This window comes from Saccopteryx bilineata, chromosome 7 (assembly GCF_036850765.1).
Source record: "Saccopteryx bilineata isolate mSacBil1 chromosome 7, mSacBil1_pri_phased_curated, whole genome shotgun sequence".
In the NCBI taxonomy this organism is placed as follows: Eukaryota; Metazoa; Chordata; class Mammalia; order Chiroptera; family Emballonuridae; genus Saccopteryx; species Saccopteryx bilineata.
In genome coordinates this window covers 48761062-48778464 of record NC_089496.1, presented here as the reverse complement: position 1 = coordinate 48778464, position 17403 = coordinate 48761062, and the positions used below count along the sequence as shown (strand labels likewise).

The 17403-nt window shown below is 43.5% G+C and overlaps 1 protein-coding gene and 1 non-coding gene across 4 annotated transcripts in view; both read left to right on the top strand.

Annotated features, from left to right (window-relative positions):
* Positions 1 to 17403, top strand: part of NT5C3A (5'-nucleotidase, cytosolic IIIA) — a 56668-nt gene that overhangs the window by 6030 nt on the left and 33235 nt on the right. The window lies entirely within an intron of this gene.
* On the top strand, positions 6277 to 6381 carry LOC136311354 (U6 spliceosomal RNA). The gene has a single exon (XR_010726754.1). It is a non-coding gene; the product is annotated as a U6 spliceosomal RNA (small nuclear RNA).

The window sequence follows — 17403 nt, the reverse complement described above, 5'->3', positions numbered from 1 at the left end:
TGACAGCTCTAGCAAAATGCACACTGTTTGTTTGTTTGTTTGTTTGTTTGTTTGTTTGGAGAGATTTGCAACTAGATTACATTTTGTTTTGTTGTTTGATGAGCATATCATCTTTTTTCTTTGTCATCTTTTTTTCCCCTCAAAAGTTATTCCTGCCCAAAGTCAGTGTTTAGCATTCTAATAAAGAGAAATCACTCAACCTTCAGAAAGCTAGATGTTTTATCTGTAATAAGAAACGGAGTCCCACCTCAAAGAAAATGAAAGCTATAAAGTATTACATTTTCTGCAAACCCTGTATGTCGGTGAATCTCAAAAAAAATGAGTGTGAAATCACTTGAGTTTATTTTAAGATATACATGTCAGATTCTCGTGTGCAGTGGTGTGAGTGAGGACAGCTGTGCTGTAGAGGAATATGGGATTGCTCCTGCCTTCTGAGATGTGAAAAAAGTGATCATTAACAACAAAAATGGAGCTGAGCATTTGAGATCTTGCCGCCCAACATGTCAGCAGCTTGGCGGAAATAAACTCGCATAAAAATCCTCCCTCCCCAAAAAATGGAAAGAGAGACCAAAAAAATATATACATACTTGAAAACAAAGACAGTGTAATTGTCTACCTTGAAAATCCTGATGAACCAACTGAAAACCTATTAGGATGAATGAGTTCAGTAAGGTGAACAGAAACAAGATTGAAGTACAAAAATACTTTTAACATTCTGATATGCCAGCAAAAACAAATTGTTTTCTAAATAAACCTTCTCTTACAGTTTGAGCCTTGCCTCTGAGTTCTTTCTGAGCCAGAACTCAGGTATTGAGGTTGCTGAACCCAGGGTCCCATCTGACTCTGCTGGTCTAACACCTGGAGGCGTGTTCACCACCACCAAAGGCAGTTCTGGGTGTCTGGCCCGAGGGTGCAAAGATCCACGCCCATGGCCACCCTACCTCCCCTCCAAGACCAGCTTTCTGGGGCCCTCTAATGTGGCTATTCCTCCTGGGCTTTGGGGAAGGTGAGAAAACCCTGAGGTTTTGGCTCACTGTAGGGAAGTCTGGGGGCAGGACAGGAGGAGCCGACCTACACAGCAGAGGAAAGAGGTTCATAAGCCTCGGGGGGCTGCAGGCTGGCTCCTAGAACTGTCACTCACACGCACACACGCGCACACACACACACAGATTATCTAGAACTTTCAGCATAATGCTTCTAGCGTCATTTATGATCATTTTTTCCTACTGGGTTTTTGCTATGAATGAATTGAAGTACTCTCATGGTACTTGAGATGGCAGTGATGTTTTGGGAAGAGCTTCTGTATAGTTTCAGAAGTGGCCAGAAAAAACTTGAGATTTGGCATATTTAGGTTTTCACTTCATATTACAGAAAGAGAACAACCAGATTGTGACATCAAGAAATTGATCAAGGGGCCTGACCAGGTGATGGCATAGTGGATAGAACGTTAACCTAGGACACTGAGGACCCAGGTTCGAACCCCGGAGGTTGCCAGCTTGAGTGCAAGATCACCAGCTTGAGTGTGGGATGATGGACATGATCCCATGGTCGCTGGCTTGAGCAAGGGGTCACTGGCTCAACTGGAGCCTCCCAGCCGAGGCACAAATGAGAAAGTAATCAGTGAACAACTAAAGTGCCACAAAGATGGGTTGATCCTTCTCGTCTCTCTCTCTCTCCTTTCCTGTCTGTCCCTGTCTGCCTGCTCTCATTAAATTAAAAAAGAAGAAGGAGAGGCCCTGGCCGGTTGGCTCAGTGGTAGAGCGTCGGCCTGGCGTGCAGAAGTCCCGGGTTCGATTCCCGGCCAGGGCACACAGGAGAGGCGCCCATCTGCTTCTCCACCCCCGCCCCCTCCTTCCTCTCTGTCTCTCTCTTCCCCTCCTGCAGCCAAGGCTCCATGGAGCAAAGATGGCCCCGGGCGCTGGGGATGGCTCCTTGGCCTCTGCCCCAGGCGCTAGAGTGGCTCTGGTCGCAACAGAGTATCAGAGTATCGCCCCCTGGTGGGCGTGCCGAGTGGATCCCGGTCAGACGCCTGCGGGAGTCTGTCTGACTGTCTCTCCCCGTTTCCAGCTTCAGAAAAATAAAAATTAAAATTAAAAAAAAAAAAAAAAAAAAAAAGAAGAAGGAGAAATTGACCAGCGGGATGGATGTGCTTTCTTATCCATGTTAGAGCAAGAATTGTGCCATTTAAGGGGTGCTCAGTAGGAAAACAGCTGTCAGAGGTGCTGTAACAGGAAATGTTTCCAAAAATAGGAGCAGAATCAGCAGTATCAGACTGCAGAGGTCACAAGTTGGACTGAAAGGCTATTGTGGCTGGAGCAGCCACTGGAAAAACAATGAATAAAACCAGAAAGTGATTGTGGACTGTGAGAAACACTTGTGCCGGGGGCGTGTGTTTTGTTTTGTTTTGTTTTGTTTTGGAATGGTTGGCACAAGAGTCTGTTGGGAGGCAGCAGGACAGTGAAAAGCAAGTGATTAAAGATGGAAGAGAAGAGGGAACAGCCGGTGACGCTGAGGTGCAGAGGAGGTGGGAAGGCAGGCGATAGGGACACAGGTGCACGGACGCCGTTTGATCAGGTGTATTCTCATTGACTGACAGCTGCTTATTTCTGCATATTCTCGTTTACATTATATCTTACCATTTCCAGCCTTATGTCACCTGCCTCTACCTACTTCATTGTGTATTGCTGTCCAGTTAATCTAATTTCTCCAATTATTGAATTAAATGGAATTAACTGCTCCTTTCCTCTAATTTTATATACCAACTGCTTTCCTAAGGTAGGGAGGAAGAAACTTCCCTCTACCTCAAAGTTCTTCTGGCTGGTCTGATAATCAAATAGATAGGAGAAGATTGCAAGAGAAAATGACATTTAACCCTTTGAGCAGTACGAATGTTCGCGTACGTCCTCGTACCCTGACCATCCAGGGTACGATTGTACATGTGTAAGGCAACATTATGAAAAGGCAAATGTGTGTTCTTGTTTCCATAGATTGGTTATCAAACAAACATGATTTTAAGTTAATAAAACTGGAACTGGACCTAATTTCATTTTTTGAAAAAACTCACTTCCGGGGGTCAGCGAGCATGAAAAACACCGGCTGCTCAAAGGGTTAATACATACATGTGGACGGGAAGCCCACATCCGTGAGACAGCCAAGAGACCCCGTGTGCAGGTCCAGAGACAGAAACGGAAAAGGGTGTATGGACATTCTGAGCGAGGGATGAGTTAAGGTGCCTTGGAGACTTCATTGCAGGATAGTCAGGGCGGATGTTAAATAGTAGATTTACCTGCCCTCTGTCAAAGAGGTTTCTGACACTCTCTTCTAATGGGCGAGGCCCCTGATGCAAGTTCACTTAGGTAGTTAAGGGGGGCAGAAGTTTCTCTTGATCCCTCTGGCTAAAGTCGCCCAGTCTGCACACCACAGAAGCACATCTTGGGGTGACTCATTCTGAAGCCCCACACTAATGTCTGCATTACTAGAAAATACCCTAATTCATTTTTTTTACCTTCAAATTATGTATTTTTCTGTAATAGGAAACTAATCTTTAAAAAAAAAAAGATGAGATGGTATAATCATTCAATTCATCTCACATCCTTTATTAAATACTCCCAAAGGAAAAGCGTCTATCCAATGAAATAACATGCAAGCACAAAACCACCACTAATGTATATATAGCCTTAACGTTATCCCCTAAAGAGCAGCGAGGAAAGTGGGCATTATTTGGACAGCAGGACAGAGGAGATGGAACTGTCTCTAGAAGCTCTCCAGCCTGTTAAAATTGTCTTTCTAATTTAAACACGTTTCAGCTATTTATGGCTTCCTTGTGAAACCGAGGGCTACTTCTTAAATAGCTGGTGCTGGTTTTGAAACTTCAGTGTGTTTCTTTCCTGGAGATGGACTTCTAACAAAAACTTCCTCCTTTCGTCTATCCTAAGATAGTATCAGATGTTCTCTGGACACTGTCACTGAGTAAGTGTGAAGTAGTGAGTTTATACTTAGAAAAGGGAGGAGGCGAAACCAAGACTAACAACTGCTTCAGTGGGTTAATAGTATCACTATCACTTAAGCCAGGGGTCGGGAACCTTTTTGGCTGAGAGAGCCGTGAACGCCACATATTTTAAAATGTAATTCCGTGAGAGCCATACAACGACCCGTGTACGTTATGCATTATCCAATAAAAATTTGGTGTTGCCTGGGAGGACAGCTGTGATTGGCTCCAGCCACCCACAACCATGAACATGAGCGGTAGGAAATGAATGGATTGTAATACATGAGAATGTTTTATATTTTTAACGTTATTTTTTTTATTATTAAAGATTTGTCTGTGAGCCAGATGCATCCAACAAAAGAGCCACATCTGGCTCACGAGCCATAGGTTCCCAACCCCTGAGTTAGGCTTTTGAAATATTTCTATAGCTTAACTTTTGTGTAATTTATATCGGTACTCAAATGTCTGAGCTTTTAGGACTGGTGCTAAATTCTCAATTTGTTTTACAAAGCATATTCCCTGAACTCCTGTGGTATTTCCTGATGATTCCTCAAAATGTATCAGTTTATGCACTGCTGTGTATTGTTTACCGCTGTGTGTGTTCTTAAGAGACTGGAGTGGTGTGTATTTCTTTTAACCCAAAACAGTGGCTCCAATATAATACAGATTTTATTTTTGCAGTTGAACAAGAAACCCATAAAATAGGTAGTTGTTGGTGTAATGGATGTCTTTGAAATTTCTTGGCTTTTCTTACGGTCATGAGATAGCTGTTGAAGTCCTAGCCAGCATACCTATTTTTGAGGCAGCAGAAAGGGAACAGGAAGGAGGAAACCTATTTCAAGTAAAGCAGAACTTTCTCCGTACATGTCATTGGAGAGAACAGTGTCACATGACCACCCCAACTGTAAAGGAAACAGATTTTTTTTTTTTTGGTTGAGCAAATTGCTCCCCCCTGACAAAATTGAGTAAGAAAGAAGGGAGAGTATGCATTAATTAGGCAATTAGCAGTCTGCCACAAAACACCATAGCACCTGTTCTTTTTCTGTATCAGTTGCCATTCAGTAAATAGTGACTTAATATTTGATCAGAGGAAAACACATGTATGTGTATATACTCATATATTCCTGGTGGTCAGTTGGCTGGTAGAAACAGGGCAGTCCAGCTAAGCCAAGTACTTGGTACTCCAGCCATAAAGAACACAAACTCAGAATAGCTTTGCGCTTCCAGGCACCCCAAGAGTAAACATTTTTCCATTCACACCTCAAATGTCGAGATCTTAAATAGTTCTTGAGAAATGGCCGCTGCTTTCATACATGCTAATGAGATGATTGTTGCGACTAGCTGAACAGTACTTTTAGAATGACTGAATATAAATATGAGATATCAGTAAAAGGCTATGTGGATTTCAAAGGAATAGGGGATGACATTTGGTAATAGCTGATGGATGTGGTGGCATTTGAAGGGTAACTATCATAATCGGTTCAATTTGAATGAAGTGTTTTGGAAAATAAGAGAAATATGTTAAATTCTTTTTTTTTTTTTTCTTTTTCTGAAGCTGGAAACGGGGAGAGACAGTCAGACAGACTCCCGCATGCGCCCGACCGGGATCCACCTGGCACACCCACCAGGGGCGACGCTCTGCCCACCAGGGGGCGATGCTCTGCCCCTCCGGGGCGTCGCTCTGCCGCGACCAGAGCCACTCTAGCGCCTGGGGCAGAGGCCAAGGAGCCATCCCCAGCGCCCGGGCCATCTTTGCTCCAATGGAGCCTTGGCTGCGGGAGGGGAAGAGAGAGACAGAGAGGAAGGAGGGGGCGGGGTGGAGAAGCAAATGGGCGCTTCTCCTATGTGCCCTGGCCGGGAATCGAACCCGGGTCCCCCGCATGCCAGGCCGATGCTCTACCACTGAGCCAACCGGCCAGGGCAGTTAAATTCTTATCATGGGCAAAGAATATATCCAAGATCATCTTGAATCCCCAGATTTGCCAGTATGAAAATGTTTATATATACTAGGCATATGACTTTGTCCTTTGAAGTCACACTTGTCATGTTTCCTTTTTATTATCCTCATACAACAAGTTAACCACGTGAAAAGTTTGGTTTCCTATCTAATAAGCCATTTTTAGGTTAGCTGGAACAGTTTTAGATATGTTAACCCAAAACTAAAAGGCCAAAATAAGGGGCAAGGAGCATTTTTGTGAGCCGTAAAAGAGTAGCTAATCGGGAAGGCGCTGTTCTGGACAGAAGCCCAAGTACTGTTATGGTTAGAAAATAGGGCAGAAGTTTTTTATGTGCCGGCTTCGGCAGCACATATACTAACATTGGGATAGTACGGAGGATTAGCATGGCCCCTGCGCAAGGATGACATGAAAATTTGTGAAGCGTTTTGTGTTAAAAAATAAAATAAAAAATAGAGGTATTTATGAGAAAGGGAGGGAGATGAATTACATCAATAAAAGAAAGACTTTTCTATCTGTGTAGTAAGCTAACAGAGGGATACTAATTCTAAACAATGTTTTTATTTTTCAGTTCTGTGATCATCAGTCAGCTAGTCATAATATCTGCCTTCTGATTATCTTTGCTAACAGTGCTTTGGGGTGCAGTATTGCTTTAGGCCCAGTCCAATGATCATTTTGCCCTGTTTTAACATTCCAGAGAAGCCGTACTTGAACTGGACACTAGTATTTTTTTTTTTTTTCCTGAAGCTGGAAATGGGGAGAGACAGTCAGACAGACTCCTGCATGCGCCCAACCGGGATCCACCCGGCACGCCCACCAGGGGGCGATGCTCTGCCCATCCTGGGCGTCGCCATGTTGCGACCAGAGCCACGCTAGCACCTGAGGCAGAGGCCACAGAGCCATCCCCAGCGCCCGGGCCATCTTTGCTCCAATGGAGCCTCGGCTGCGGGAGGGGAAGAGAGAGACAGAGAGGAAAGCACGGCGGAGGGGTGGAGAAGCAAATGGGCGCCTCTCCCGTGTGTCCCGGGAATCGAACCTGGGTCCTCCGCACGCTAGGCCGACGCTCTACTGCTGAGCCAACCGGCCAGGGCCATCTTTTTTTTTTTAATTTTTCTTTTATTAATTTTTTAGAGAGAGAGAAAGAGAGAGAGAGAAGGGGGAGGGAGGAGCAGGAAGCATCAACTCCCATATGTGCCTTGACCAGGCAAGCCCAGGGTTTTGAACCAGCGACCTCAGCGTTCCAGGTCGACGCTTTATCCACTGCGCCACCACAGGTCAGGCGACACTAGTATTTTTAATTTATCCAAAAAAATCTTACGGCTGGCCACAAACCTGAATATCCTTACATCCTTCTACTTTCTGTATTTGCATTAGCAGCAGTAGCCATTGAGTCTAGGGGGTGCGCAGTACCCCCCCACACATACATATACACACACACACACACACACACAGTGGGGCGATGTTTTTTACAGTCTCTGTAAGTGCTAACTTTGTAAACTGTGACGAGGATGGGCAAACTGTATATTTTGAGTGTAAGATCCCATGTGCCAGCACTGAAATACACCAGTGGTTCTGAGTGCTCCCGGACCAGCATCAGCAGCTTGTAGGGAACTGTAAGATATGCAGATTCTCTAGCTCCACGCAGGATTATGTGGTTTTTTGACCTGGCCAAATAGCTCCGTGACTTTGAGCATCATCCTGAAGCGCAGTGGTTGTTGGTTCAATCCCTGATCAAGGTACATACAGGAACAGCTCAATGTGCCTGTCTCTCTCTCTTTCTCTATCACTCTCTGAAATCAGTAAATAAATTTTAAAAAATAAATAAATAGATAAATAAAATAAATAAGCCTGACCGCAATGGATAGAGCGTCAGAATGGGACGCAGAGGACCCAGGTTCAAAACCCTGAGGTCTCCAGCTTGAGCTTGGTTTCATCCGGCTTGAGCATGGGCTCACTGGCTTGAGCATAGGGTTGTTGGCTTGAGTGTGGGATCATAGACATGACCCCATGGTCGCTGACTTGAGCCCAAGGTTGCTGGCTTGAGCAAGGGGTCACTCGGTCTGCTGTAGCCCCCTGGGCAAGGCACATAAGAGAAAGCAATCAATGAACAACTAAGGTGTCCCAACAAAGACTTGATGCTTCTCATCTCTCTCCCTTCCTGTCTGTCTCTGTTCTCTCAGTCTCTATCTCTCGCAAAAAAAAAAAAAAAAAGATTATGTGCTTTCTTGAGGGTGCTTATGCTTTCCAAAGGTGCGTTAACCTAGATAAAGAAGAACAATCCACAGGGTTTGCTTAAGCAAAGATAAAACTTTTACTAGGGAAGTTGCAGACCTGGGTGTGACTGCTCACTATCTGCCCCATGGGAATTTGTAACCAGATCACCCTGTGAGGTTACTTTCTACAGAACCCCACCCCCACGTTCACATAGACAGGGGAGGTACCTCTGCGGAAGTGAACAACTCTTCGGTGGCTTAGAGTTGTACCATGGACAGTGAGACAAGAGAGAGAGAGGCTTGGGGGAGGTCTGTTCAGAGTAGGAAGGAAAACACTGCGAAGTGAGTGTGTGTTCCTGTCCAGATTTGAGTCAGTGCTTTGCCACTGATAAGGAGGTGAGACTTTCCTGTGATTTAATCTCCCTTCTCCTCCGGGTACATAGTAGAAGACACTCTTACAGATGGAGATTTCCTTTATAAATGGACACTTCTTTAACAAAAGGTTCACATCTGTGTTGGCTGAGCCTCTCCTATGTCTGCTGTTTCTGTGATCTCCTTATGCCTATTAGGCATTCGCTGGGGGGGGGGGGGTACTGTGCCGCCCTTGAGGAGCGGAATTACAGTAATCCTGGATGAAAGAGAAAGAAATCCTAGACTGCTATGGCGGCAGCAGAGAGGGGAGAGAAAAGAGATGGATTGCCGGGCTGAAATCTGCAGGCCTTCATCATTTTTGCAGTGTTTTAGAGTCTCCTTTAGTTCTCATAGCAGCAGAGGCAGATGTAGATGTAATAATGGTGGGCACACCAGGCGCATGCTCTGGGCCCCGACGTCTGAAGGGCCCCACAAAACCCCAACTTTACACTTTTTTCTGATGACACCAAGTTTGGTTTCATATGTGCAATTTTAACGTTAATAGTACATAATATTTTTTATTTATTTAAAAATATGGTTAACATGTATTTTTATTTTCTCTTCTTTTTTTGTGTGTGTGTACTTTTCCGAAGTTAGAAGTGGAGAGGCAGTCAGACAGACTCCCGCATGCAACTGACCAAGATCCACCCAGCAGGCCCACCAGGGGGCGATGCTCTGCCCATCTGGGGCGATGCTTCTCTGCTGCCAGAGCCATTCTAATGCCTCAGGGGGAGGCCATGGAGCCATCCTCAGCACGGGGGCCAGGCCAATGGAGCCTTGGCTGTGGGAGGAGAAGAGAGAGTCAGAGAGAAAGGAGAGGGGGAAGGGTGGAGAAGCAGATGGGCGCTTCTCCTGTGTGCCCTGGCCAGGAATCGAACCCAGGACTTCCACACCCCCGGTCCACGCTCTACCGCTGAGCCAACCGGTCAGGGCCTTCCCTTTTTTTTAAGGGGCCCAATATTTTCTTCTGCGCCGGGGTCCTCAGCTGACCTTGATCCACCTGTGCGTAGCAGTTTGGGTGTTCCCTATAGTTTATATTGAATCATTTCCGTATCACCCTTTGTTCGTTTGCTTTTAAAATAATCCAGGCATCACAATGTGTAGAGGCATATAACTCATCTCACATCATATTTTAACCCTTATTCTCTTTTAAGAGTTTGTAATTTATACCTTTGGTGTAATAATGTGAAATCTAGTATGGTGAACCCTACCATGTTAGATATCCAGCCCCGCCCTCACCCCTCCTGAGACGGCAGTCAGGGAAATCTATACAGTTCTGACCTTTGTCAGCAGGTGGCGGGCTTCTCTCTTTGCTCTGACAGTGCTGCACTTCTAAACCACCTTCCTTGTTTATGCACTTCTGTTTACTCTCCTGGTGTTGCTTAAACCCAGCTATCCCGTTTAAACCACCTGACAAGGAGGCAGTTCCACGATGCCCTAAATGAAATCACAGCCGGTGAGGGGGTGGGAGGAAGCTGCAGGGAGGAGTTATCAGCTAACATCAGGGCAAAACCAACAAAAGACTGCCCACACTCCTGAGTGTCAGCTGAAACTTTGGATTAATTCAGGTGGCTGTTTCCATGATTATCTAAAAGAGAAAATAGCCAGGTGCTATCAAACCCCAAGAGCCTCTGCTGCTTGAATTTTTTGGTCCGCTGCCCACAGCTCATCCAAAGGCGCAAACACTTCTTTACGAATGAATGCGCCTCTCCCAGGACCTGGCGGTGCTGTGCTTGCTTCTCCCACCCCTCTTGTCTGTAGTGACTGGAAGTTCTTTCAGAACAGCTCACGTGTTGTATAAAAAGTTGCTAACTCCAGGGTGGTGGACACGCGTGGCTTTCCCACCTGGCCGTGCTGCGGACAGTTTAGACCCCAGGCCCCAGGAACGGGCATCTTTCTCTTGCTATCAACAGCCTAAAAAACCCTTCCTCTTAAAAAAGATGTTCAGTTGTGGAAGTTAAAACTTTTTTTAATTAAATTTATTTATTTTAAATTGATTTTAGCAAGAGAAGAAGGGAGAGAGAGAGAGAGGAACATCGATCTGTTCTTGTACTTGCCCTGACAGGGGATCAAGCTGGCAACCTCTGCATTTCAGGATAATGCTCAAACTGTTAAACCTAATCCGGAGGGACCCGAAACATTGAAGACGAACAAAGTCCGTCAATTACACATCAAAGCTTTATTGTCTAGCTTGGCCAAGTGGAGGCAACTCCAACAGAGGTCTGAGGGAGAGCGCGCTGGCCCTGTGTTTTACCTAGTTTTTATAGTTTTGGAAGTGGGAAGTACAGACGCAAAAATTGTAATTAGGAGCCCCTTACCACTATTGGTTATAGTCATATGTCCTTTAACATGATAGGACCATGTTCAATTTGCAAGCCATACATCATTTTGGAGAAAACAAAATTTACAAATCAACACAATGGTACAAAGATGTCTCTTTACATATTAAAAGGCATTCCTATATTTTCTAGTGTTCATCCACCATCTCTCTGTCCAGAGTCGCACGTATTAACCACATGCATTTACATAAGAGAGGTAGTTGCCATGGGGACAAATGCCCGCAAATGGCTCATTGCTATAAGAAAAGATTTACTTTGGCTTTTCTCTCCCTGTACCTGGCTAGCCATTCACCCCTTTCCCCACAGGCATGTGGTGGAATGTCTAGGGATCCATGTTTTCCTCCCCTTTGCATTCACAATACAATGCCAAGGGCCATCCTGGTTATGCCAATCACACAGTACAGGGACTATTTCTCACTATTTCTCTGCACACCTTAACCCAAATTAATAAAATGTTCTTCAAGCCTCCCCAAATATTAATATTAATTCTGTAGCTTTTGGTACTTTACAACACCTGCGGGTGAGGTGGCACAGTGGCTCCTCAAAACCAACTGAGCTATCCGGCCAGGGCTGGAAGTTAAAATTTTTGTTGAATGCACGTGTGACAGTCTGCCAGTGTAGATGTAAATGCTGTCTGTTTTTACTTTCATACATGTTGTTTGTCTCCCTCATTTTCAAGGTGTTAGGAGATGACAAAATTGTTTAGTAAATTATTGGAGACTTGCTCAAATTGTTTGGCAAGTTCCTGCTTCTAGGTGGGTGGAAGTCGATAGAGGCAATGTGTGGGTTCCTGCCAGCTCCTTCCTGCCCCCGTTTATCTGCCCTGCAGACTGGTCATGGCACAGCCCTCGCGTTTGCCTCCCCCTAAATGTCCCACGCAGGGTCTGGATTCAGAGTATTGTCATAAAAGTAAAATCATCATGTTCTTTTTTTTTTTTTTTTTTTTTTTTTGTATTTTTCCGAAGCTGGAAACCGGGAGAGACAGTCAGACAGACTCCCGCACGCGCCAGACCGGGATCCACCAGCACGCCCACCAGGGGGCGACGCTCTGCCCACTAGGGGGCGATGCTCTGCCCCTCCGGGGCATCACTCTGTTGCGGCCAGAGCCACTCTAGCGCCTGGGGCAGAGGCCAAGGAGCCATCCCCAGCGCCCGGGCCATCTTTGCTCCAGTGGAGCCTCGCTGCGGGAGGGGAAGAGAGAGACAGAGAGGAAGGAGAGGGGGAGGGGTGAAGAAGCAGATGGGCGCTTCTCCTGTGTGCCCTGGCCGGGAATCGAACCCGGGACCCCTTGCATGCCAGGCCGACGCTCTACCACTGAGCCAACCGGCCAGGGCCAATCATCATGTTCTTATACGGTGTTCCCCCTATGAACAATTTGTCAGTTAATGTAGGTTTCTCTGTCAAACCATTAGGTTCTAAGAGGGTGAGACCCTGGATTGATTCTGATGGGGGTAGACAGGAAAAGTTTGAGAACCTAACCATTATAGAATAATAAAATGTTATAAAATAGAAACCCACTGAGTTATCTCAAGAAAAAACTGCGTCATACTGGGATTAGGACTAGAAAACACTTAGAAATGGATTCCCATTTCGGTTAATTGGTCGTGTCCTATTATCCTATAACCAGGAGGAAGGCACTAAAAATTTGGGCCATCTATACCCTCTGTGTTTACCTTATTTAATCCTTAAAACACAGCCCGGCTGGTAGTTATTGTAATCTTTTTTTCAGCTTTCTTAAAAATTGAATTTATTGGGGTGACACTGGTTAACAAATTATGTGCGTTTCAGTACGCAGTTCCATGTAATTGTCTATTAATGGTCAGCACAGAGCCAGCATTCAGTCTGATTGTAGCTTTCTGGTAAAGCATACTTCCCAGTTGGGATGAGACTTACTTCTTCAGTAAGGTTGTACTCTGTTGCTGATCTCTAGAAAAATTTTATGTCATGCTTGACCTGTGGTGGTGCAGTGGATAAAGCGTCAACTTGGAATACTGAGGTTGGGGGTTCAAAATCCTGGGCTTGCCCAGTCAAGGTGCATATAAGAAGCAACTACTATGAGTGGATGCTTCCTGCTCCTCTCCCCCCCCCCCCCTTTCTCTCTCCTCTCTAAATAAAGTTTAAAAAAAAATTTATGTCTGCCCTGGTCAGATAGCTCAGATAGAGCATCGTCCCAATATGCAAAGTTTGCTGGTGCGATCCCTGGTCAGGACACATACAGAAACAGATCGATGTTTCTGTCTCATTCTCCCTTCCTCTCTCTCTGAAATCAACCTATAAATTTAAAAAATAATAATAAAGTTTTTAAAAATACTATGTCTTTCCAAGCTAATTAAATACTTTATTATTTTTGTCTTTTGTGCATACCGTGTATTACATAAATGATTTTGTTACATCTGTTCCTAGTTTTGGTAGGATCTAGTGGTCTATAATGATTGTCCTATTATTCTTAATTATTGTGGCTTATCCAGTAAAGATACGCAATATTTTCTCTCTTTAATAAGTCATGTGATCTGTGGTTTGAACACTGGACATCTTGTAAGGGAATAAGGTTGTGTAATACATCACGTTCAGGAGTTCAGTATGTATCTGGTTTATATCTCAGTGCTGCCACTTTTTTTTTTTTTTTGTATTTTTCTGAAGTGAGAAGCAGGGAGGCAGAGAGACAGACTACCGCATGCGCCTGACTGGAATCCACCCGCCATAACCACTAGGGGGCGATGTTCTGCCCATCTGAGGCCTTGCGCCATTGTAACTGGAGCCATTTTTAGCGCCTGAGGCAGAGGCCATGGACCCATCCTCAGCACCCGGGCCAACTTTGCTCCAGTGGAGCCTTGGCTGCAGAAGGGGAAGAGAGAAATAGAGAGAGGAAGGTGAAGAGTAGAGAAGCAGATGGGCGCTTCTCCTGTGTGCCCTGGCCGGAATTGAAGCCAGGACTTCCACATGCCGGGCCAACGCTCCACCACTGAGCCAACCAATCAGGGCTGCTGCCACATTTTAATCATGGTTTAGCCTCAGACAAGTTCCTTCACTCGGTTATGCCTCTATTTTCAATTCTCTAGAATGGAGGGGGTTCACCTAAAAACTCTCCTGCCCCCTTGCTTCCTCAGGGTATTATAGTAAGACTATGTTCTGTCTTTGCTTGAATTTCTATGGCACGTGGTCCTGTAAATACTTACACTTTGGAACAATTTCAGCAGTGCATTCTTCTCAATATCTGTGTGGGTTGTTGTTAAGTATTAGAGAGGTGATATACATGGAATGCCAAACAAAGCTTACCACTCCTTAGTGATTCAGTAAATGTGAATTCTCTTATCTCCTCCCTTCTGCTACTAAATCAAGCTATTCTTTTCCCAACTTTCTTTCAGACATGTTTTCTTATCATAGGGTCAAATTAAGTAATGCACTTAAAAATGGTCTCTATAAACAGTACTCTCTTTGAGCCCTCAGATCTGCAGATAAACGCAGAATGTTTATAGTTATAGCGTAATTCCTAAATTTTAAGAGATTAGGAATGGGAAGATGTCCAGCATTATGTGAAATGTTGAGCAACAATTTTAACCTGAGCATCCACTCTAGAAAACAGGGCCTAATTCCTGCATTCCTGCTGTCCGCATGCCGAGGGATGAACTGACCCAGGTGGGCGGCGCTCTTGGAACCTTGGCATGTATAATTATATTGTTTTCAGTCACTGGAATTTAATTTCACCAAAATTATGAAAAACATCGGTTACTGTAAAGGATAAAGAATCCATGTGTATGTGTTTGACTCCCTTTTGAATCTCCTCTAATACACTTACAACAAAAACAGATTGTGCGATTCATGTAGATTTCCAAAAAATAACTCGGGGTCCACACATGGATTTCCAGTCCTGCGAGTCAGCTTTAGGGAAGTTTTAATAAGTAAGGCCTCATGAGTACCTGAATTAAGATGCAGCTTTTATGTAAGGGACTTGTCCATTTTAATTATTTATGTATTTTAAGCTCCATCTTCCCCTTGATTCTCTTTTCCTTCCTGATATAAAAATAAATAAATCTAGATAAGAAAAAAGAAGCAATCTGCAATTCTCACCGCAAAAAAAAACAAAAACCCGTATTTTAAGAAGCATACTCCTTTCTTTCTCTATTCATATAAATATGAAGTATCATTTTTCCCAAAATGAGATCATACTGTAGCATTGTTTTTAACAAGATTACTCACTTTTAAATTGATTTCTTAATAAACTCCTACTTATTTTAATAACTATATCACATTACTTTGTTATTATACCACATATATGGATATCATAACTGATGTAGCGAGTACTCAGTTGTTGAACATTTAGAGATCCCAGTTTTTCATTATGATAAATCCGTGAACAGTCGTGTCCATGGTCTAAGTGGAATGGCCAGGTCAGGGACCATGCACACATCTAAGGCTGGTGAGCAGCCCTCCAGAAGGGCTGTACCATTTCCACGAGCAGTATGTTCAAGTCCCAAGCTCTCTGGTTTTCCTGGGAATAGGGATCATTTTTTTCTCATCTTTCCAAATGAGAGTTATCTTTAAGTATTTCTATTACTTTTTAAGTTGAACTTTGCAAAATAATTGGCCATTTATTTTCTTCTCTTCTGAATCATATGAGTTCTTCTTCTTGATTTGCAACAGCTCTTTATAAAATGATTTTAACCATGAGAGTATGTCACAAATGTGTTTTTCCAAGTGTTTTTTGTTTTCCATTTTGAGCAATCTCCTTTCCAAATCTTTACATGGTGTCTTTAAACCAACGTACTAATTCTTTGAATGTTTACAGAGCTTAATTGGCACTTGCCTCCTCACTTACACATTATGACTTCATCCTATAGCCAGAATGGAAGGAGGATCAGCATGTTGTTTGAATAGTTTGTATATGTTACTCATCAGCTTACCCTCCCAGCCACAGAATGAGGAAGGCTGCTATTGAAAAAAAAAAATAGGTATGGTTTTGCCCCAATGAGTAATTTTTACTTTACCTTCATGAGCATGACTTAGCATATGCCATGTTCATTTCTTCCAAAGGTGTAGTAACATTATATACTTTCACTGTCTTGTATTTTGAAACATATAACTTTAATTTAAAAAAAATATATTTGTTTTCTTCTGGGTGTATGATATATTCATTACAGAAAATTCAGAAAATATCAAAAAATATGAAGAAGTAAATGCTATCACCTGTGATCCTATCATTCCTCTATGATGACTGTTGATTCTTAGAATATATTTGGTTCAGTCATGTTAGAGGATTATTATACTAGTGAATTTCGTTTGTTACTGGTTTATTATTTAAGACTCTTGTATCTATATTCATGAGTGAAGTTAGGCATGTTTTCTCTCTTGTGCTATTTTTGACAAGGTTTTGTTTCAGGATTTCATACTAACTAGTTTCATGAAAAGAATTGGAAAGCTTAATGTCTTCTCATGTAAAACAGTTTATCTAGCATAGGACACATCTGTTTTTTAAAAGTTTGAAAGAGCTCACCAGTATAAAATGTGACCATAAAGCTTTGTGAAGGCTGTTAAGTTCTATTATGATGGCATATATTGTATGGTTGAATATAATGTTATCAAAACTTTTCTAAGATTAAATTAAGTACTTTGGTTTATTACATTAGATTGTTAATTTTCAAGGAAGTTTTGAAAGAGCTATATTTTGTATTTTGTTGATTCTTCTACTTATACTTTTTTGTTAATATTAAATAATTGCTTATTTTTTTAAATACTTGAATGAACAAACTGAAAAAAATGCAAATAAATTCATCTATTTTTGCCACATTTTATTATGAAAAATTTCAAATATATACAAAAGTCAAAAGAGAGAAATCCACCTTAATCCCTAAAAATGTAAAATAGTGTATTTTAAAATATTGTTCTGATATTTTTATTTATTTATTTATTTATTTTTGTATTTTTCTGAAGCTGGAAACGGGGAGAGACAGTCAGACAGACTCCCACATGCGCCCGACCGGGATCCACCCGGCACACCCACCAGGGGCGATGCTCTGCCCCTCCGGGGCGTCGCTCTGTTGCGACCAGACCCACTCTAGCGCCTGAGGCAGAGGCCAAGAAGCCATCCCCAGCGCCTGGGCCATCTTTGCTCCAATGGAGCCTCGGCTCTGGGAGGGAAAGAGAGAGACAGAGAGGAAGGAGAGGGGGAGGGGTGGAGAAGCAGATGGGCGCTTCTCCTGTGTGCCCTGGCTGGGAATCGAACCGGGACTTCTGCACGCCAGGCCGACGATCTACCACTGAGCCAACTGGCCAGGACCTGTTCTGATATTTTTTACTGATTGATTTCAGAGAGGAGGGAAAGGGAGAGAGCAACAGAAACATCAATCTTTTTCTGTATGTGCCCTGACCAGGGATTGAGCCAGCAAACTTTACATGTCAGGATGACGCTCTAACCCACTGGTTCTCAAATTTTTGAAGCCGGGGCACATTTAAAATCCTTCAAATAATTGTAAGTGCACTGTATACAAATTTCTGAGAAA